The following is a 17,462-nucleotide window of genomic DNA, read 5'->3' as shown; positions in this document are numbered from 1 at the left end:
TTCATCCCACCATTACAAATACCAGGTAAACTTAATGCTGAGCCTCTTCTATTTCTCCAAGTTGCTTTCTAGTGACACCAACCAATCCACAAGCATTTGTCAAGCATTTACTAAGTGTCAGGATGATAACTAGCAGTGGATAGAGTGCCAGGCCTGAAGTCAGGAAGGCTCATCTTCCTGAATTCAAATCTGGGTCTTAGACACTTACTAGCTGTGTGACCCTGGGCAAGTCACTTAACCCTGTTTGCCTCAATTTCCTTATGTATAAAATGACCTGGAGAAGGAAATAGCAAGCTACTCCAGTATCTTTATCAAGAAAACCTCAAATGGTGTCACAAAGAATAGACACGACTGAAAATGACGGACCAACAAAAACATATTCCCTCGTCCTTATCGTGTGATCAATACATCTTTTTCCCCCTTATCATACATTTCTCTGATGTCCTTAATACTGTTTCCCTTTCTTGCCTAATTAAAAAAAAATCAAAAGATAGTCCCTGCCATCAAGGAGAGAAAATCTTAGAAATCTTTGATTGGACAAAATACAAATATCCCACAAGGTATCATACCCATACTTCTTATCCAGGAGGAAGAACAAATAACAACCACCTTAACTGTCATATGTTAGACTGATCACGCCGACCATAAACCTCTCCATTTTTCTCTCACAGAGTTTCAACCACTGGTTTCAATATAATCTTAAAAGAATGAGAAGAAAGCTTTCAGCACAAAAAAAAAAGCAGCATGATGTGCATGAAAAATTGATAGATTTATAATCAGAGGACTTGGGATCAAGTCTCATCTTTCCCACTTACTACCTGAATGATTGAGCTAATCTGGACTTCAGTTTCCTCATCCAAAAAATGGATTGGCTTGGATTTGAGATACTTTAAGGTCCCTCCCAGCTCTTAATGTATGGGACACCAGAGGTAAGACTTACATAGGATGGTTATGCATGCATCAATGTGATTTGCAATACTGAAGGATATATCCCCTTAAACGAGGGCACAGATCCAGTGCAATCTGGGTTTATGTGCAAAATTGACCTGCATTATGGTGTTACCCTCATCAATTATCATGCCTGAGCCTTGGTTCTCAAAGATTATATCAGTGAAATGGAACTAAGATATACTCTACCAATCTCAAAAGACTTTGAGTTCAGGACTATATGTCTGCTTCTGGTGACTTGCTGAGGTAACTTTGGTGGGGCTCATCACCAGGCCAACTGTTCATTTATTTGGTCTTCTCTTGAAAAATATGTACTGAATTTAGAACTAACTTTTTAAATTAATTTATTTACTTTTAGTTTTCAACATTCACTTCCACAAGATTTTGAGTTCCAAATTTTCTCCCCATCTCTTCCTTCCCCATGCCCCAAGACAGCGTAGATTCTGAATACCTTTCCCCAATCTGCCCTCCATTCTATCACCATGCCTTCTCTTATCTTCACCTTCTATTTTTCTGTACAGCAGGACAGATTTCCTTTTTTAAAATTTAATTTTTTTTCTTTATTTAATTTTAGTTTTCAACATCCACTTCCTCAAGATTTTGAGTTCCAAAATTTTTTCCCTTCTCATCCCTTCCCCCACCCCAAGATGGCATGCATTCTGTATACCCCTTCCCCTGATCTGCCCTCCCTTCTATACCCCCCCTTCTCTTATCCCTTACCCCTTTATTTTCCTATAGGGCAGGATATATGTCAATATCCCATTTCTTGTATTTCTTATTTCCCAGTTGGATATGAAAGCAATTTTTTTTGACATGTGTTTTTAAAACTTTGGGTTATAAATTTTCTCCCTCCCTCCCTCTCCAACCACCTTCATTGAAAAGGCAAGCAACTCGACACAGGTTATAGGTATGTAGTCATGCAAAACACTTCCATAGTAGTCATGTTGTGAAAAACTAAGTATATTTCCCTTCATTCTATCCTGTCTCCCATTTATTCTATTCTCTCTTTTGACCCTGTCCCTCCTCAGTAGTGTTTGCTTCTGATTATCCCTTCCCCCAATCTGCCCTCACCTCTATCACCACCCTGCTCTCTTGGACCCTCCCCCCCCTTATTTTCCTGTAGGATAAGATGGATTTCCATACCCAATTGTGTATGTTATTCCCTCCTTAAGCCAAATCCTATGAGAATTAGATTCATTCATTCCCTTTCACCTTCCCCCATTTCCCCTCCGGTGTAAAAGCCTTTTTTTGTCTGTTTCATGTGAGATAATTTACCCCATTCTACCTTTCCCTTTCTCCTTCTCCCAGTCTAATCCTCTCTCACCCCTTAATTTTATTTTCCAGGTATCACCCCTTCAACTTCAACTCACCCTATGCCTTCTATCTATCTATACATACATATAATTTTTTCCCTCCCACTACCCTAACACTGACAAAGGACTCATGAGTTACAAATATCATCTTTCCCTGCAGGAATGTAAACAGTTCAACCTTAACAAATCTCTTATGATTTCTCTTTTCTGTTTACCTCTTTTTGTTTCACTTGAGTCTTGTTTTTGAAAGTTAAATTTTGTATTCAGCTCTGGTCTTTTCATCAAGATGCAAGCATGGGCAAAGCAAGAGAATCCTGTCTCAGCACCAGCAAAGAGATCCCTGCAATCTTCCTCTGATCAGTCACTCAATCCTCCCATCATCTCTGGGCCGAGATCTCCAGAACCAGGTGCCAGACCTTTCCCCCAACCATCTAAGTTGTCTTTGGTGATTGTGGGTAGAGATGTCTGGAAACCACCACAGCTTCCCAATTATTCAGTCCCCTGAGGCCTGTTCTAGGTTTGCTGGGGCCCCAGTGTTTGTCTGCATGGCCCAGGCAGAACTGTGCTCTTCTCCCAGTGCGGTGCAACAGACCTTTCCTGTCGACTTTCCTAGTTTCTTGGGCGGGTAATTTGTTTCACTATGTCTTTTTGTGGGTTCTGCCACTGTAAAATTTATTTAGACTCATTGTTACAGGTATTTGGAGAGATTTAGGGGAGAGTTCAAGTAAGTCATTGCATTTACTCCACCATCTTGGCTCCACCCTCCAAAAGTGGGTCTTTGAAGACTTTGTCAGAAGAGTGTAAATGCTACCAGCAAACAGAAAATCCTGTGAGGCTATCTGCCAAAAAAAGCAGAGTAAAAGCAGTGATGTGCTTGAGTTCTCCTCCAAACCCCTCCAAACACCTGTAAAAATGGCTCTAAAGAAATTCTAGAGTAGCAGAACCCACAAAAGACATGAAACAAATTTCCAGTGCAAAACAACTTGGATGTTTGATTGGAAAGGTCTGTTGTGCTGGGCTGGGAGAGGAGCACACTTCGGTGTGGGCTGTGCAGGCAAAGACCCAGCCTCAGCGAAACTGGAGCACGTCTCAGGGGACTGAATCAAGGGGAGCTGTGGTGGTTTCCAGACTTCTCAACCCCCAAACACCAAAGACAACTTAGAAGGTCAGTAGGAAAGGTCTGTGGGACCTCAGTAAAAGAGGAGCTCCATCCGGCCCCAGTGCTGGCACAGCCCTGGGGTAGCAGCTGCTTCCAGAGCTCTCAGTACACAGATAGAAGGAGGATCGAGTGGCTGATCAGAGGGGGACTACAGGGGATCTCCTTGCTGGTACTGAGGCAGGATTCTCTTGCTTTGTCCATGCTTGGATCTGGGTCAAAGTTAGGGGTGGCGGTCCTGGGGTGAGGAGGAGCACTGACGTGGTGGAGCTTGTAATGGCAGTGGAGAGGGAATCCTCCCCAAGACAGAAAAAAGTACTTGAGGTCACTCATAGACCACAGCCCAGGCCAGGAAAGGAATAAACACCTCACCCTTGATCATACCACCTTAGAAGAACTGAAAATTTACAGGTCCCTAGAAATATCTCTGAAAACAGCTACACAAAACCCCCAAAGCTTGGGACAGTAAACCCTCCACACTGGAAGCAGATCCCTACCTTAACAAAGAGTTTAAAACTCAAGTAATTGGCTGGGAAAATGAACAAACAGCACAAAAAAGTCAGACCATAGAATCTTACTTTGGTGACAAAGAAGAGCAAAACATACAACCAGAAGAAGACAACAAAATCAAAGCTCCTATATCCAAAGCCTCCAAGAAAAACACAAATCAGTTCCAGGCCATGGAAGAGCTGAAAAAGGATTTTGAGAAGCAAGTAAGAGAAGTAAAGGAAAAATGGGGAAGAGAAATGAGAGTGATGCAAGAAAATCATGAAAAACAAGTGAACAGCTTGCTAAAGGAGACCCAAAAAATACTGAAGAAAATAACACCTTAAAAAACAGACTAACCTGAATGGCAAAAGAGGTCCAAAAAAGTCAATGAGAAGAGTCCCTTAAAAAGCAGAACTGGACAAACAGAAAAGGAAATCTAAAAGCTCACTGAAGAAAATACTTCCTTAAAAGTTAGAATGGAGCAAATGGAAGGTAATGACTTTATGAGAAATCAAGAAACTATAAAACAAATCCAAAAGAATGAAAAATAGAAGACAATGTGAAATATCTCATTGGAAAAATAACTGACCTGGAAAATAGATCAAGGAGAGATAATGTAAAAATTATTGGACTACCTGAAATCCAAGATCAAAAAAAGAGCCTAGACATCATCTTTCAAAAAATTATCAAGGAAAATTGCCCTGAAGTTCTAGAAACAGAGTGTAAAATAGAAGTGGAAAGAATCCACCAATCATCTCCTGAAAGAGATCTTCAAAGGAAAACTTCTAGGAACGTTATACCCAAATTCTAGAGTTCCCAGGTCAAGCAGAAAATATTGCAAGCAGCCAGAAAGAAACAATTCAAGTATTGTGGAAACCCAGTCAGGATAAGACAAGATTTAGCAGCTTCTACATTAAGGGATCAGAGAGTTTGGAATATGATATTCTGAAGAACAAAGGAGATAGGATTAAAACCAAGAATCACCTATAAAATTGATATTCAGTGAAATAGTGGACTTTCAAGCATTCTTGATGAAAAGATCAGAGCTGAATAGAAAATATAACTCAAGAGAAGCATGAAAAGGTAAACAGGAAAGAGAAATCATAAGGCTCTTATTAAAGTTGAACTGTTCACATTTCTGCATGGGATGATGATATTTGTAACTCATGAGACCTTTCTCAGTATTAGGGTACTTGGAGGGAATATATAGACAGAGGGCACAGGATGAATTGAAAATGAAGGGAGGATATCAAAAAAATAAAATTAAGGGGTGAGAGAGGATTGTAATGGGAGAAGGAGAAAGGGGGAGGTAGAATGGGGTTAATTATCTCACATAAAAGAAGAAAAAGCATTTACAGTAGAGGAGAAGAGGGGAAGGTGAGAGAAAATGAATGAATCTTACTTTCACCAGATTTGGCTCAAGGAGGGAATAACATACACACTCAACTGGGTATGGAAATCTATCTTACCCTATGGGAAAATAGTGGGAAAGGGGATAAGAGGGGAGGATGATAGAAGGGAAGGCAAATTGGGGGAGGGGGTAATCAGAAGCAAACACTTCTGAGGAGGGACAGGGTCAAAGGAGAGAATAGAATAAACGGGAGAGCAGTATAGGATGGAGGGAATTATACTTAGTCTTTCACAACATGACCATTCTAGAAGTGTTTTGCATGACTACACATGTATAACCTGTATCGAGTTGCTTGCCTTTTCAATGAGGGTGAGCGGGCAGGGAGGAAGGCAGAGAATTTGAAACCCAAAATTTTAAAAAGAAATGTTAAAAAGCATTTTTACATACAACCGGGAAATAAGATATACAGGCAATAGGTCATAGAAATCTATCCTGCCTTACAGGAAAACAGAAGGTGAACGGTTAAGAGAAAGGTGGGGGGGGGGGGGGATAGAAGGGAAGCCAGATCAGGGGAAGGGGCATTCAGAATGCATGTTGTCTTGGCTGGGGGGAGGGGAGAGATGGGGAGAAAATTTGAAACTCAATATTGTGGAAGTGAATGTTGAAAACTAAAAATAAATAAATTAACATTCAAAAAACAAAAAAGCCTTTGAGTAGGGATGCACAAGCCTGCATCTGCTATATGAGGACTCACCACCAACAGGATCACCACTAGGTGATCTATTAAATCTGTGGCCAAGCTGATCCATGAAGCATCAACATATAAACGTTGCCTCAGTCCTATGCAGTTGTATTGGCTTCTGTTGCAAGTTGAGGGACCCCCGCCGCGAGAACCGAGACAAGGGGCAGTCATCACGCACGTTTCAGGCTCCCTCGCGCATCACGCATGGAGTTTCGCGCGAGCCGTGCTGCGCAGCGCCCCGCAGCAGGAGGGCCTCTTCCCTCCTGGGGACAGAACCCAAGTTCAGACATGGCGGGAGCGCAAGTGGTGGAGAACAGAGACGTCGGGCCAGACACCGCTGCGCGCGGGCTGAGGCGGCTCAAGCCGCGGGCACCCAGGACGCGAGAAGGACACTCAAGATCTTGGTGCCCGCGGACCCTCAATCCAAAACCAGGTCTAGGGGCTGCGGCACCCTGCTGGCCTAGGCATGGGGCGGAGAGGTAGAAGTCGGGGAGGGGGGGGAGAAGGGGGGAAGAGGCGTGGCTTTTCCTCACCTCAGCCTATCAGGAGTCTAGCTTCCGATGATATCACGTCTCCTAGCAACCCCGGGAGAGGCTGACAGGACCGGAAGTGAGGCAAGGCCGGCTTCCCAGAAGACATCCAAAGGGATCCAGCACCCTGGCCTCTCTCCAGCCCCCACATCTCCCAAAGGATACTTAGAATCTTGAATGGATGCCGGAAATTGAAGGAATTACACAAATACCTGGCACATTCCTTGCTCCCCCAATGCTCTTCCTTGACATATTTTCCCTTCCCCAGATAAATTTAGGTTTGGAACAGGGCCTTCATTTTGTCCATGTCACATGCTGTATCTCCAGCTTACCAAGCCCCTCTGGCCGCAGTTTCGTTAGGAGCCTTGGGGTAGGCTGTCTTTTTTTTTTTTTAATAGCAAAGCAGGTCTCATTCAAAGACGTTTCCCACCTCGCAAAGATTCCACCCCAAGAACCCCAGAAATAATATGACATGACCTTGATGATTGATCGATGTTTAAGAATCACCCATAATAGCAATGGAGGTTAAGGTTGGGTGGCCCTTGCAAGGTGGACTTGACAGTCAGGAAGGAGAAAAAGGGGGTGCAGCATTGGTGGGTGGTAGGATTTTTTTTTTTAGGATTATTTTTAGTTTTCAACATTCACTTCCATAAGATTTTGTCTTTTAAATTTTCTCCCCCTCCCCCCAGATGGCATACAGTCTGATATAGGCTCTACATATACGTTGATGTTAAGCATATTTTTCCATTAGTCATTGTGTAAAGAACAATTGGAACTAATGGGAGGAACCACGGGAATGAAGCAGTAAAAGAAAACAAGGAAAACCAGAGCAAATAGTATGCTTCCCAATGCATTCACACTCCATATTTCTTTCTCTGGGTGTGGACAGCAATTTCCATGATGAGTCTTTTGGAGTTGTCTTAGATTCTTGCATTGTTGTGAAGAGCCAAGTCTATTAAAGTTAGTCATACCATAATGTGGCTGTTACTGTGTACGATGTTCACCTGGTTCTGCTCATTTCACTCTGCATCAGTTCATGTAAGACTTTCCAGGTTTTTCTCAAGTCTGCCTGCTCACCATTTCTTATAGCATAATAGTATTCCATTACCTTCATATACCACAACTTGTTCAGCCATTCCCCAATTGATGGGCATCCCCTCAATTTCTAATTCTTTGCCAACATAAAAAGAGCTGCTATAAATATTTTTGCACATGTGGGTCCTTTTCCTGTTTTTATGATCTTTTTGGTATAGAGCCTAGAGGTGCTATTGCTGGGTCAACGGGTATGCACATTTTTATAGGCCTTTGGGCATACTTCCAAATTGCTCTCCAGAATGGCTGGATCAACTAGTTCACAACTCCACCAACACTGCATTAGGGTTCGAATTTTCCCACATCTTCTCCAACATTTATCATTTTTGCTGTTTTCTCATGTTGGCCAATCTGATAGGTGTGATGTGGTACCTCACTGTTGTTTTGATTTGCATTTCTCTAATCAATAGTGATTTAGAGCATATTTTCATATGACTACAGATAGCTTTAATTTATTCTTCTAAAAACTGCCTGTTCATATCCTTTGAGCATTTATCAATTGGGGAATGACTTGCACTCTTATAAATTTGACTTAGTTCGCTATACATTTTGGAAATGAGGCCCTTATCAGACACTAGTAAAAATTCTTTCCCAGTTTTCTGCTTCTCTCCTAATCTTGATTTTATTGGTGTTATTTGTGCAAAAAATTTTCAACTTCATATAATCAAAATTATCCATTTTGCATTTCATAATGTTCTCTTATCTCGTTTGGTAATAAATTCTTCTGTTCTCCATAAATCTGACAGGTAAACTATTCCTTGTTCTCCCAGTTTACTCATAGAATCAGCCTTTATATCTAAATCATGAACCCATCTTGACTTTATTTTGGCATTTGGTGTGAAATTTTGGTCTATGCCTAGTTTCTGCCATACTCTTTTCCAGTTTTTCCAGCAGTTTTTGTCAAATAGTGAGTTCTTATCTCAGATGTTTGGGTTTATCAAATAGATTACTATAGTCATTGACTACTGTGTCTTGTGTACCTAACCTATTCCACTGATCCACCACTCTATTTCTTAGCCAGTACCAAGTAGTTTTAACGATTGCTGCTTTATGATACAATTTAAGATCTGGTGTGGCTAGGCCACCATCCCTAGCATTTTTTCTTCATTAGTTCCCTTGAGATTCTGGACCTTTTGTTCTTTCAGATGAATCTTATTTTTTCTAGCTCCATAAAATAATTTTTGGTAGTTTGATTGGTATGGCACTGAATAAGCAAATTAATTTAGGTACAATTGTCATTTTTATTATATTAGCTCGGCCTACCCATGAGTAACTGAAGTTTTTCCAGTGATTTAGATCTGACTTTATTTGTGTGAAAAGTGTTTTGTAATTGTGTTCATATAGTTCCTCGGTTTGTTTCAGTAGCTAGACTCCTAAAATTTTTATAATGTCTACAGTGATTTTGAATGGAATTTCTCTTTCTACCTCTTGCTGTTGGACTTTGTTGGTATTATATAGAAATGCCAGTGATTTAAATGGGTTTATTTTATAGCATGCAACTTTGCTAAAGTTATTTATTATTTCAAGTAGTTTTTTACTTGATTCTCTAGGATTCTCTAAGTATATCATCATATCATCTGCAAAGAGTGATATCTTTGTTTCTTCTTTGTCTATTCTAATACCTTCGATTTCTTTTTCTCTTATTCCTAAAGCTAATGTTTCCAGTACCATAGTGAAAACAATGGTGATAATGGACAACCTTGTTTCACTCCTGATCTTATTTGAAATGCTTTTAGCTTATCTCCATTACTTATGATGCTTGCTGAAGGTTTTTGGTAGATGCTACTTATCATTTTAAGGAAGACTCCATTTATTCTTATGTTCTCTTGTGTTTTTAATAGGAATGGGTGTTTTATTTTGTCAAAAGATTCTTGCTGCATCTGTTGAGATAATCATGTGGTTTCTGTTAGTTTTGTTGTTGATATACTCAGTTATGCTGAGAGTGTTCCTAATACTGAACCCGACCTGCATTCCTGGTATAAATGCTACCTGGCCACAGTGTATTATTCTTGTGATAAGTTACTGTAATCTTTTTGCTAATATTTCATTTAAAATTTTTGCATCTATATTCATTAGTGAAATTGCTCTGTAATTTTGTTTCTCTGTTTGATTCTTCCCTGTGTAGGCATCCTCACCATATTTGTATCATAAAAAGAATTTGGTAGGAATACTTCTTTGCCTATATTGCCAAATAGTCTATAGAGTATTAGAATTCATTGTTCTTTAAATGTTTGATAGAATTCACTTGTAAATCCATCTGGCCCTGGAGATTTTTTCCTAGGGAGTTCATTGATGGCTTATTCAATTTCTTTTTCTAAGATGGGGCTATTTAAGTATTTAAGTATTTTCCTTCCACTTCCACTTCCACTGGCCCATTTATATTTTTGTTAACATTCATCCATTTCACGAATTTCTTGGCATACAGTTGATCCTAATTGTTGTTTTGATTTCCTTTTCATTCATGGTGAATTCACCCGTTTCATTTTGATGCTGGTAATCTAGTTTTCTTTTTTTTTTTAATCAAATTAACCAAAGGTTTATCTATTTTACTTTTTTTTTTCATAAAACCAGCTCTTAGTTTTATTTGTTATTTCCATAGTTTCCTTAATTTCAATTTTATTAATCTCACCTTTGGTTTTCAGTATTTCCAATTTTGTATTTAATTGAGGATTTTTAATTTTTTTCTTTTTCTAGATTTTTTTTAGTTGCATGCCCATTTCACTGATCTCCTCTTTCTCTATTTTATTCACGTAAGCATTTAGAGATATAAAAATTCCCCTAAGAACTGCTTTCGCTGAATCCCATAAGTTTTGGTATGTTGTCTCATTATTGTCATTCTCTTGAATGCAGTTATTGTTTCTAAGATTTGTTGTTTGACTCATTCATTCTTTAGAATTAGTTTATTTAGTTTCCAATTCATTTTTAGTCTATCTTTCCATGGCCCTTTATTCCATATAATTTTTATTGTATCATGATTATGAAAGGGATACATTTAATATTTCTGCCTTTCTGCACTGGATTGTGAGGTTTTTATGCCCTAGTACATGGTCAACTTTTGTGTAGGTGCCATCTACCACCGAGAAAAAAGTATATTCCTTTCTCTATCCCCATTCAATTTTCTCTATAGGTCTACAATATCTAACTTTTATAAAATTCTGTTCATCTCCTTAACTTCTTTTTTGTTTATTTTGTGGTTAGATTTATGTAGTTCAGAGGTTAAGGTCCTCCACTAGTGTAGTTTTGCTGTCTATTTCTTCCTGTAACTCCCTGAACTTCCCCTCTAAGTATCTGGATGCTATACCACTTGGTGCATATATGTTTAGTAATGATATTACTTCATTGTCTATGGTGCCTTTCAGCAGGATTTAGTTTCCTTCCTTATCTCTTTGAATGAAATCCATTTTTGCTTTTGCTTTGTCTGAAATTGGGATTGCTACCCCTTCTTTTATTATGTCAGCTGAAACATAATATATTTTACTCTAGTCTTTTACCTTTACCCTGTGTGTGTCCCTCTATTTCAAATGTGTTTCCTATAAACAACATACTGTGGCATTATGGTTTTTAAACCATTCTGCTATCTGCTTCTGTTTGATGAGCTCATCTCATTCACATTCACAGTTATGAGTACTATCTCTGTCTTTCTCTCCATCCTATTCCTTCTCCCCTGCTTATGCTTTTCTTTTTCCTTTTCTCCCTTTCCCTCACTAGAGTTTTGCTTTTGACTACCACCTCTCTCAATCTGCCCTCCCTTCTATCATCATCCTCCGTTTTCTTTTCCTTTTCCCTTACTACTTCTTCCCTCCCTTCTATACCCTCTTCCCTATTCTTTCCCCTTTCCCCTCCTACTGCCTATATAGCAAGCTAAATTTCAATACCTAAACGTGTATGTTATTCCCTCCTTGAACCAAATCTGATGAGAGTAAAGTTCAAACAATGCCCATCTCCCTCCCTTCTTTCCCTCTACTGTAATAGGTTTTTGTGCCTTTTCCTGTAATGTAATCCACCCCCTCTATGTACACTCCTTTAAAATGGTATAATAACAATACAGTTCTCAAGAGTTACAAGTGTCATCTTCCCTTGTAGGAATGTAAACAGTTTGCCCTTATTAATACCATGTTGTTTTTTTTTCTGTCTTGTTTACCTTTTTATGCCTTTCTTGAGTCATGTATTTTAATATCAAATTTTCTGTTGAGCTCTGGTCTTTTTATCAGGAAGGTTTGGAAATCCCCTATTTTGTTGAATGTCCATCTCCTCCTCTGAAAGACTATGCTCATTTTTGCTGGGTAATTGATCCTTGGTTGTAATCCAAGCTCTTTGCCTTACAGAATATCGCATTCAATGACCTATGATTTTTTAATGTAAAAGCTGCGAGGTCCTGTGTAATCCTGACTATGGTTCCATGATATTTAAATTGTTGCTTTCTGGCTGCTTGCAGTATTTTCTCTTTGACTTGATAATTGTGGAATTTGGCTACTATATTCCTTGGCATTTTCAAAATTTGGGATCTCTTTTAAGAGGTGACCAGTGGATTCTTTCTATGGCTATTTTACCCTCTGGTTCTAGGACCTCAGGGCAGTTTTCCTTGATGATTTCCTGAAAGATGCTGTCCAGGCTCTTTTTTTTTTTTTCATTGCGGTTTTCAGGTAGACCAATAATTTTTAAATTGTCTCTCCTGGATCTGTTTTCGAGGTCAGTTGTTTTACCAGTTGAGGTACTTTATGTTTTCATCTATTTTTTTTTTCATTCTTTTGTTTCTGATTGACTGATTCTGGCTCTCTCATAAAGTCATTAGCTTCCATTTGTCTGATTCTAATTTTTAATGAATTGTTTTCTTCTATTAAATTTTGTACCTCCTTTTCCATTTGGCCCATTTTACTTTTTCTTTCTTTACTTCTTCTCCTCAGTGAGGATTTTTTAAATGCAAATGAATGACATTAATTTTAATTAAGGAATTTCCAGCATTATGGCAGCTGGTCAGCAAATATTTTGGGCAGGGAGGCCTTCAAACTTCACTGCAGGAGTGACTACCTACTCTATCCACATTGCCTCCATCCATTTTATTGTAGGAAATTCTGAAGATAGGATCCAGATTTGATTTGCACTGCTCTATGGATGTGAGTCATGGAGCACATAGTCTCTGAAAAATTGAAACTGAGGTTCACAGTTACAGGAAGCAGTCCAATCCACATGGGTCTGGCTAATCTTGATTTCTTTGTTCCTGTGTTTGTACACATTAGGAGTGGCATGAAAAGGGTGAAGGAAGCAGTCATATCTGAAGCAATGTCAGAGAAGAATGTGTGGAGGAAAGTGGGGATTGTTCTTGATGCACAGACTTGACTCAGGGGTCTTTGATATTTGATGTGCACTGGGAAGGCAAAACACTGGAGTTCAATACCTCTGTGAGTTCTTGATACCTCTCTTTCATGTCATCCGGAACACCGTTCTCAGGGAATGTGGAAGAAATGGGGCTGAAGCTCATGTCATTAGGGAATTGTTTCTTGCACCTCTTTGTTGCTTTCAATGATGAGTCGTTTTTTTCTTCCCGAGGACTGGCAAGTCTGTTTCCCCTCAGAAGAGTCATTGTTGCTCCTCTTCCCTTCATCCAAGTACTGATTCAGGGCATCTACCAACTCCAGGAACACAGCATCACTGATCAGGACAGAACCTGGGATCCTCTCTTCTTCCCCATGGACTTTCCCATCATAGTTATTGATGAGTTCTTCAATGAAATTTTCATCTTCTTCTTTAACCTCATTTCTCACGTAGGGAATATTGCACAAAATGGTCTCATCTTCCACCATGAAATTTTGCTTGAGAGGAGACCGGGAATACATGATGGGCACCGGTGCAACTGTATTCAGAGATCTCATTGACATATCCTGGCTGTCAAATCCTGACAAATTGCTTTCTACAGTACACTTTTTGAGGAAAGTATGACCACTCACAGGCCTCATCAATTGAACAGGCTGGATTTGGATCCTCTTCCAGTCTTTGAGTATCTGAGTTTTTTCTTGAACTTTTGCAAAATTGGCCATAAACACAGCCTTTGCACCCAAATTTGCCTGAAGCTGTTTGAGTTGTCGAAGTCACATGTACTCAGACTTAACTTTTTTTTTCCAATAAGTGATGCATTTGGAGGTGGGAGAATTTAGAATATCCATTTTGCTGTTCAACTTTGGGCAAGTCACTTTCCCTCTCTTGTCCTCAGTTTTCTTACCTATGATGTCCCAGCCAGCAAACTGTCAGAGGCAGGGCTTGACCAAGTCTTCCTGGCACCAAGGCTGCTTGCTGCTCTACATGCCAAACTGCTTCTTATTCATCTTCCATCCCTAGGCTAGGGAGCCCAGCAGCCAGGAAGCATGTGTACTTCCAGCTGCCGCACCCCACATTCCCCTCCCCCCCAGCACTTCTTTCTTCAAGTGCCCAGGGTGCTGTGGGGCTGTTTTTTTTGGGGGGGTGGGGCTGGCTTCCCAGGCCTCTTTTTGAGCACCTGCCACCCTCAGTGCATGCTTACTTTATGCTCAGTGAACCCTGGGTGTCTGGCCCAAGCTGAGACTCCCTCCTTGGGAGGCTAGACCACGTGAAGCAGGATGAACAGGTCCTTGTGGTCAAGGGACTTTCCCAAGACCCTCAGTGAATTTTTGTGCCTCCTTTTCCATTTGGCCAATTCTGCTTTTTAAGGAGATGTTTTCTTCAATGTACATTTTTTTTTTCCAGCTGGTCAATTGTATTTTTTAAGGATTTTTTTTCTTCAGTGTACTTTTCTTTTTCCATTTGGCCAATTGTATTTTTTAAGGACTTGTTTTCTACAGTTAATTTTTGTCCTTCCTTTTCCAAGCTATTGACTCTCTCTTGCATACCTGTCATTTCCTCAATTTTTCTTCTGCCTCTCTTATTTGAATTTTAAAATCCTTCTTGAGCTCTACCAAGAAGCGTTTTTGGGCTTCAGACCAGTTGATATTCCCTTCTGAAGTTTCAGATGCAGGTTTGTTGACAATGTTATCCTCTTTTGAGTTTCTGCCTCAATCTTCCCTATCCTTGTAGTAAGAATCTCTGGTCATTGTAAGTTTCTTTTTTCTCATGCTGTTTGCTTATTTCCTGACCTTTAAAAAAATTGAGCTCTCCTGCTGGGGAGCAGGGGGCACTGACCCAAGTTTCTTGTGCTGGAAGCCCAGGACCTAGTCACTAGCTTTGAATGCTGGGGCCTCAGATGCTAGCAGTTGGATGCTGTAGGGTTCTGGCCACTTACCTGCTGTTGGGCTGCAATCAGTAACAGGGGTAGGAGTAGGGATAGGAAATCTGGCCCTTGGAGGATGCCTGCTCACCTAGGTCTTGCGTTCCTTTGTCTTCTGCTCACCCGAGCCTTGCAGTGGGATATTTCACTGCTACAGGATGTTTCTCTGCCTGGAGCTTTCCCTCTTGGAGTTGTGCTTCTCAGAGTTTTGCTGAGGCACTGGGAGACTTGGCTGCCAGAGAACACTGTGGCATATGGTGGAATTTCTGAGCCAGTTTCCACTGGTTCCCCTGCCTGTACTGAGGCATTGGGGGGTCTTGGTGTTGGTGCTTGCCTGTTTCAACACCCTGGGGTTCAGGATTTCACCGTGGTAGGCTGAGGTGGGACTTTCCTCCATTTTGCTGGGACACCTCCTGTTCTCTATTGATTCCCCTCTCCCAGAGTAAGAGGGGCCTATCCCATTAATCCCCCAAGGTTCCTGAGCTATAAGAGTGCTGCACCCCATCTTTCTACTGGTTCAGCTATTCCAGTATTTTTCCTAGGGTGATATTTTCAAGGCTTTCAGAGGTCAATAAGGGAGGGTGAAAGTGACTTCTTATTCCACCATCTTGGCTCCCAGAAGTGGAACTCTATAGTCAATTTTTATCCTTCCTTTTCCAATCTATTGACTCTCTCTTGCACACCTCTCATTTTTTCCCGCGATTTTTCTTCTACCTCTCTTATTTGACTTTTAAAATCTTTCTTAAGCTCTTCCAAGAAGGCTTTTTGGGCTTAAGACCAATTCATATTCCCCTTTGAGGTTTTGGTTGTGGGTATTTTGACAATGTTGTCCTCTTCTGAATTTGTGCCTTGATCTTCCCTGTCCCCAAAATAAGAATCGATGGTCATTGTCCATTTCTGCTTTTTGCTCATGGTTTTTGCCTGTTTCCTGGCTTTTAAAATTGAACTCTCCTGCTGCAGCTCAGGGGGCACTGACCCAAACTTCTTGTGCTGGGAGCCTTGGACCCTGTCACTTTCTTTGTGTGCTGGGGCCTCAAGTATTGGAAGCTGAAGGATGTGGGAGTCTGACTGCTTATCTGGTGCTGAGCTGGGGTCAGCGACATTGGAGCTTTTGGGGCGGGGGTGGGGAGTTTGTCTCTGGGAGGACACCTGCTCACCCAGGCTTCTTTAAAGCACTGGGAGGTTTGGCTGCTGGAGGATGTCTACCCACCAGTGCATGTGGTGGTTTTCTAAGCTGGTGGCTACCGGTTTCCCTGCCTGTGCTGAGGCACTCAGGGGTCATGACTTTGGCATTATCTTGCTCCAACACCCTTAGGCTCAGGATCTCCCCCTGGTTTGCTGAGGTGGGGCTTGCCACTGGCTTGCTGGGACACCTCCCATCATAACTCTATAAGGGAAACTGAGGAGATCCTCCCCAACCCCTTGCATGACCGCCTCATGACCTGACATAAAGAATGTAATTTAAAGTTAGTATGTGTGACCAGGAGCACCAAGGGAACAGAACATCAAAGAACAAACAAACTATGTTACCAGTGTGCAACAACTCTTATCTCAAGGAAAACATGTAAGTGCTCGAGGATCTGGACCATCCTTGGATACGTACATAAAAATAGGCATCTGGAGCTTTGGCCAAGTTCCACCTTTGTTCTAAGGTTGTTTTCCCTTGGTTTACATAGATATAAAAAGGGCCCTTGGGAAAGGAACTTTTGAAGGCCTTCCCTTCAGAGATAGGGACACCCACTCTGTTGACTTTCCCAACCAGGACCCTGATGACTGTCTCCTGAAGTCTCCCCTGGTCCCTGTGTCAGGTGTTGGAGCTCGCCTGGTTGGTGATGTATCTATTCTTTCTTTGTTTTATTTCCATTCTTTCTTTGTTCTATTTTGATTATCATTCACTGGATCATATGCATATGTACATTATTCTAATCCCTACTTCTCTGTCACCTTAAGCATTATCAAATAAACCCAATTACTTGTTAAGTTTGTATCCAGTGCATGTCATTGTGTCTCAAGATCTGAACCTAAAGTGAAAGTATTGTGCGGTTCATAATTCTTTTCGATTACAAGCTCCCACTCCCTTTCCCCTTCATCCTCCAAGCTTCCTGGGCTACAAGACTGTCCCTGCCTTTTTGCTGGCTCACTTCTAGGATTTTTGCTGGGGTGATATTTTCTGGGCATTCAGAGGTCAATAATGGACAGTGAGAGTGATTTATACTCCACTATCTTGGCTCCTGGAAGTCTGGGATTGTATTTCTTTCACTTCAATATAACATCACCAGGATAATGTTGATGTTGAAAAAATGAACTTTAGTGTGGGAGCACCTCAGAATCATAGAAAGCACTGCACAATTTCCTCAATGCCACCCAAATTATTATTTTCTCTTCCTAGTCAACTTTCAGTCCATCCACAGTCCTTGTCCTATATATGTAAACTGCTGGACAAACTCAGCTGTCTACCACTCCAATTGTATGGCATCATCTGAGCAATACACTTTCTTCATCCACTTGGTTTTTCATGTGTAGCCTGTTATCTAGATTTGGAGCATATTTAAGAAGATCCTATACTATCTTGAAGTTGGATGTAATCAGCACAATAAAAGGCATAGA

General features: G+C 40.8%; 1 pseudogene; it reads right to left on the bottom strand.

The window, feature by feature from the left end:
• Window positions 1-12,785: 12,785 nt before the first annotated feature.
• On the bottom strand, window positions 12,786-16,137 carry LOC114052696 (annotated as a pseudogene).
• Between the last annotated feature and the right edge of the window lie 1,325 nt (window positions 16,138-17,462).

This window comes from Vombatus ursinus, unplaced genomic scaffold (genome assembly GCF_900497805.2).
Source record: "Vombatus ursinus unplaced genomic scaffold, bare-nosed wombat genome assembly UNPS02003771.1, whole genome shotgun sequence".
NCBI classification, from domain to species: domain Eukaryota; kingdom Metazoa; phylum Chordata; class Mammalia; order Diprotodontia; family Vombatidae; genus Vombatus; species Vombatus ursinus.
The sequence above is the reverse complement of the archived record's forward strand: the minus strand, read 5'-3'. Positions and strand labels throughout refer to the sequence as shown.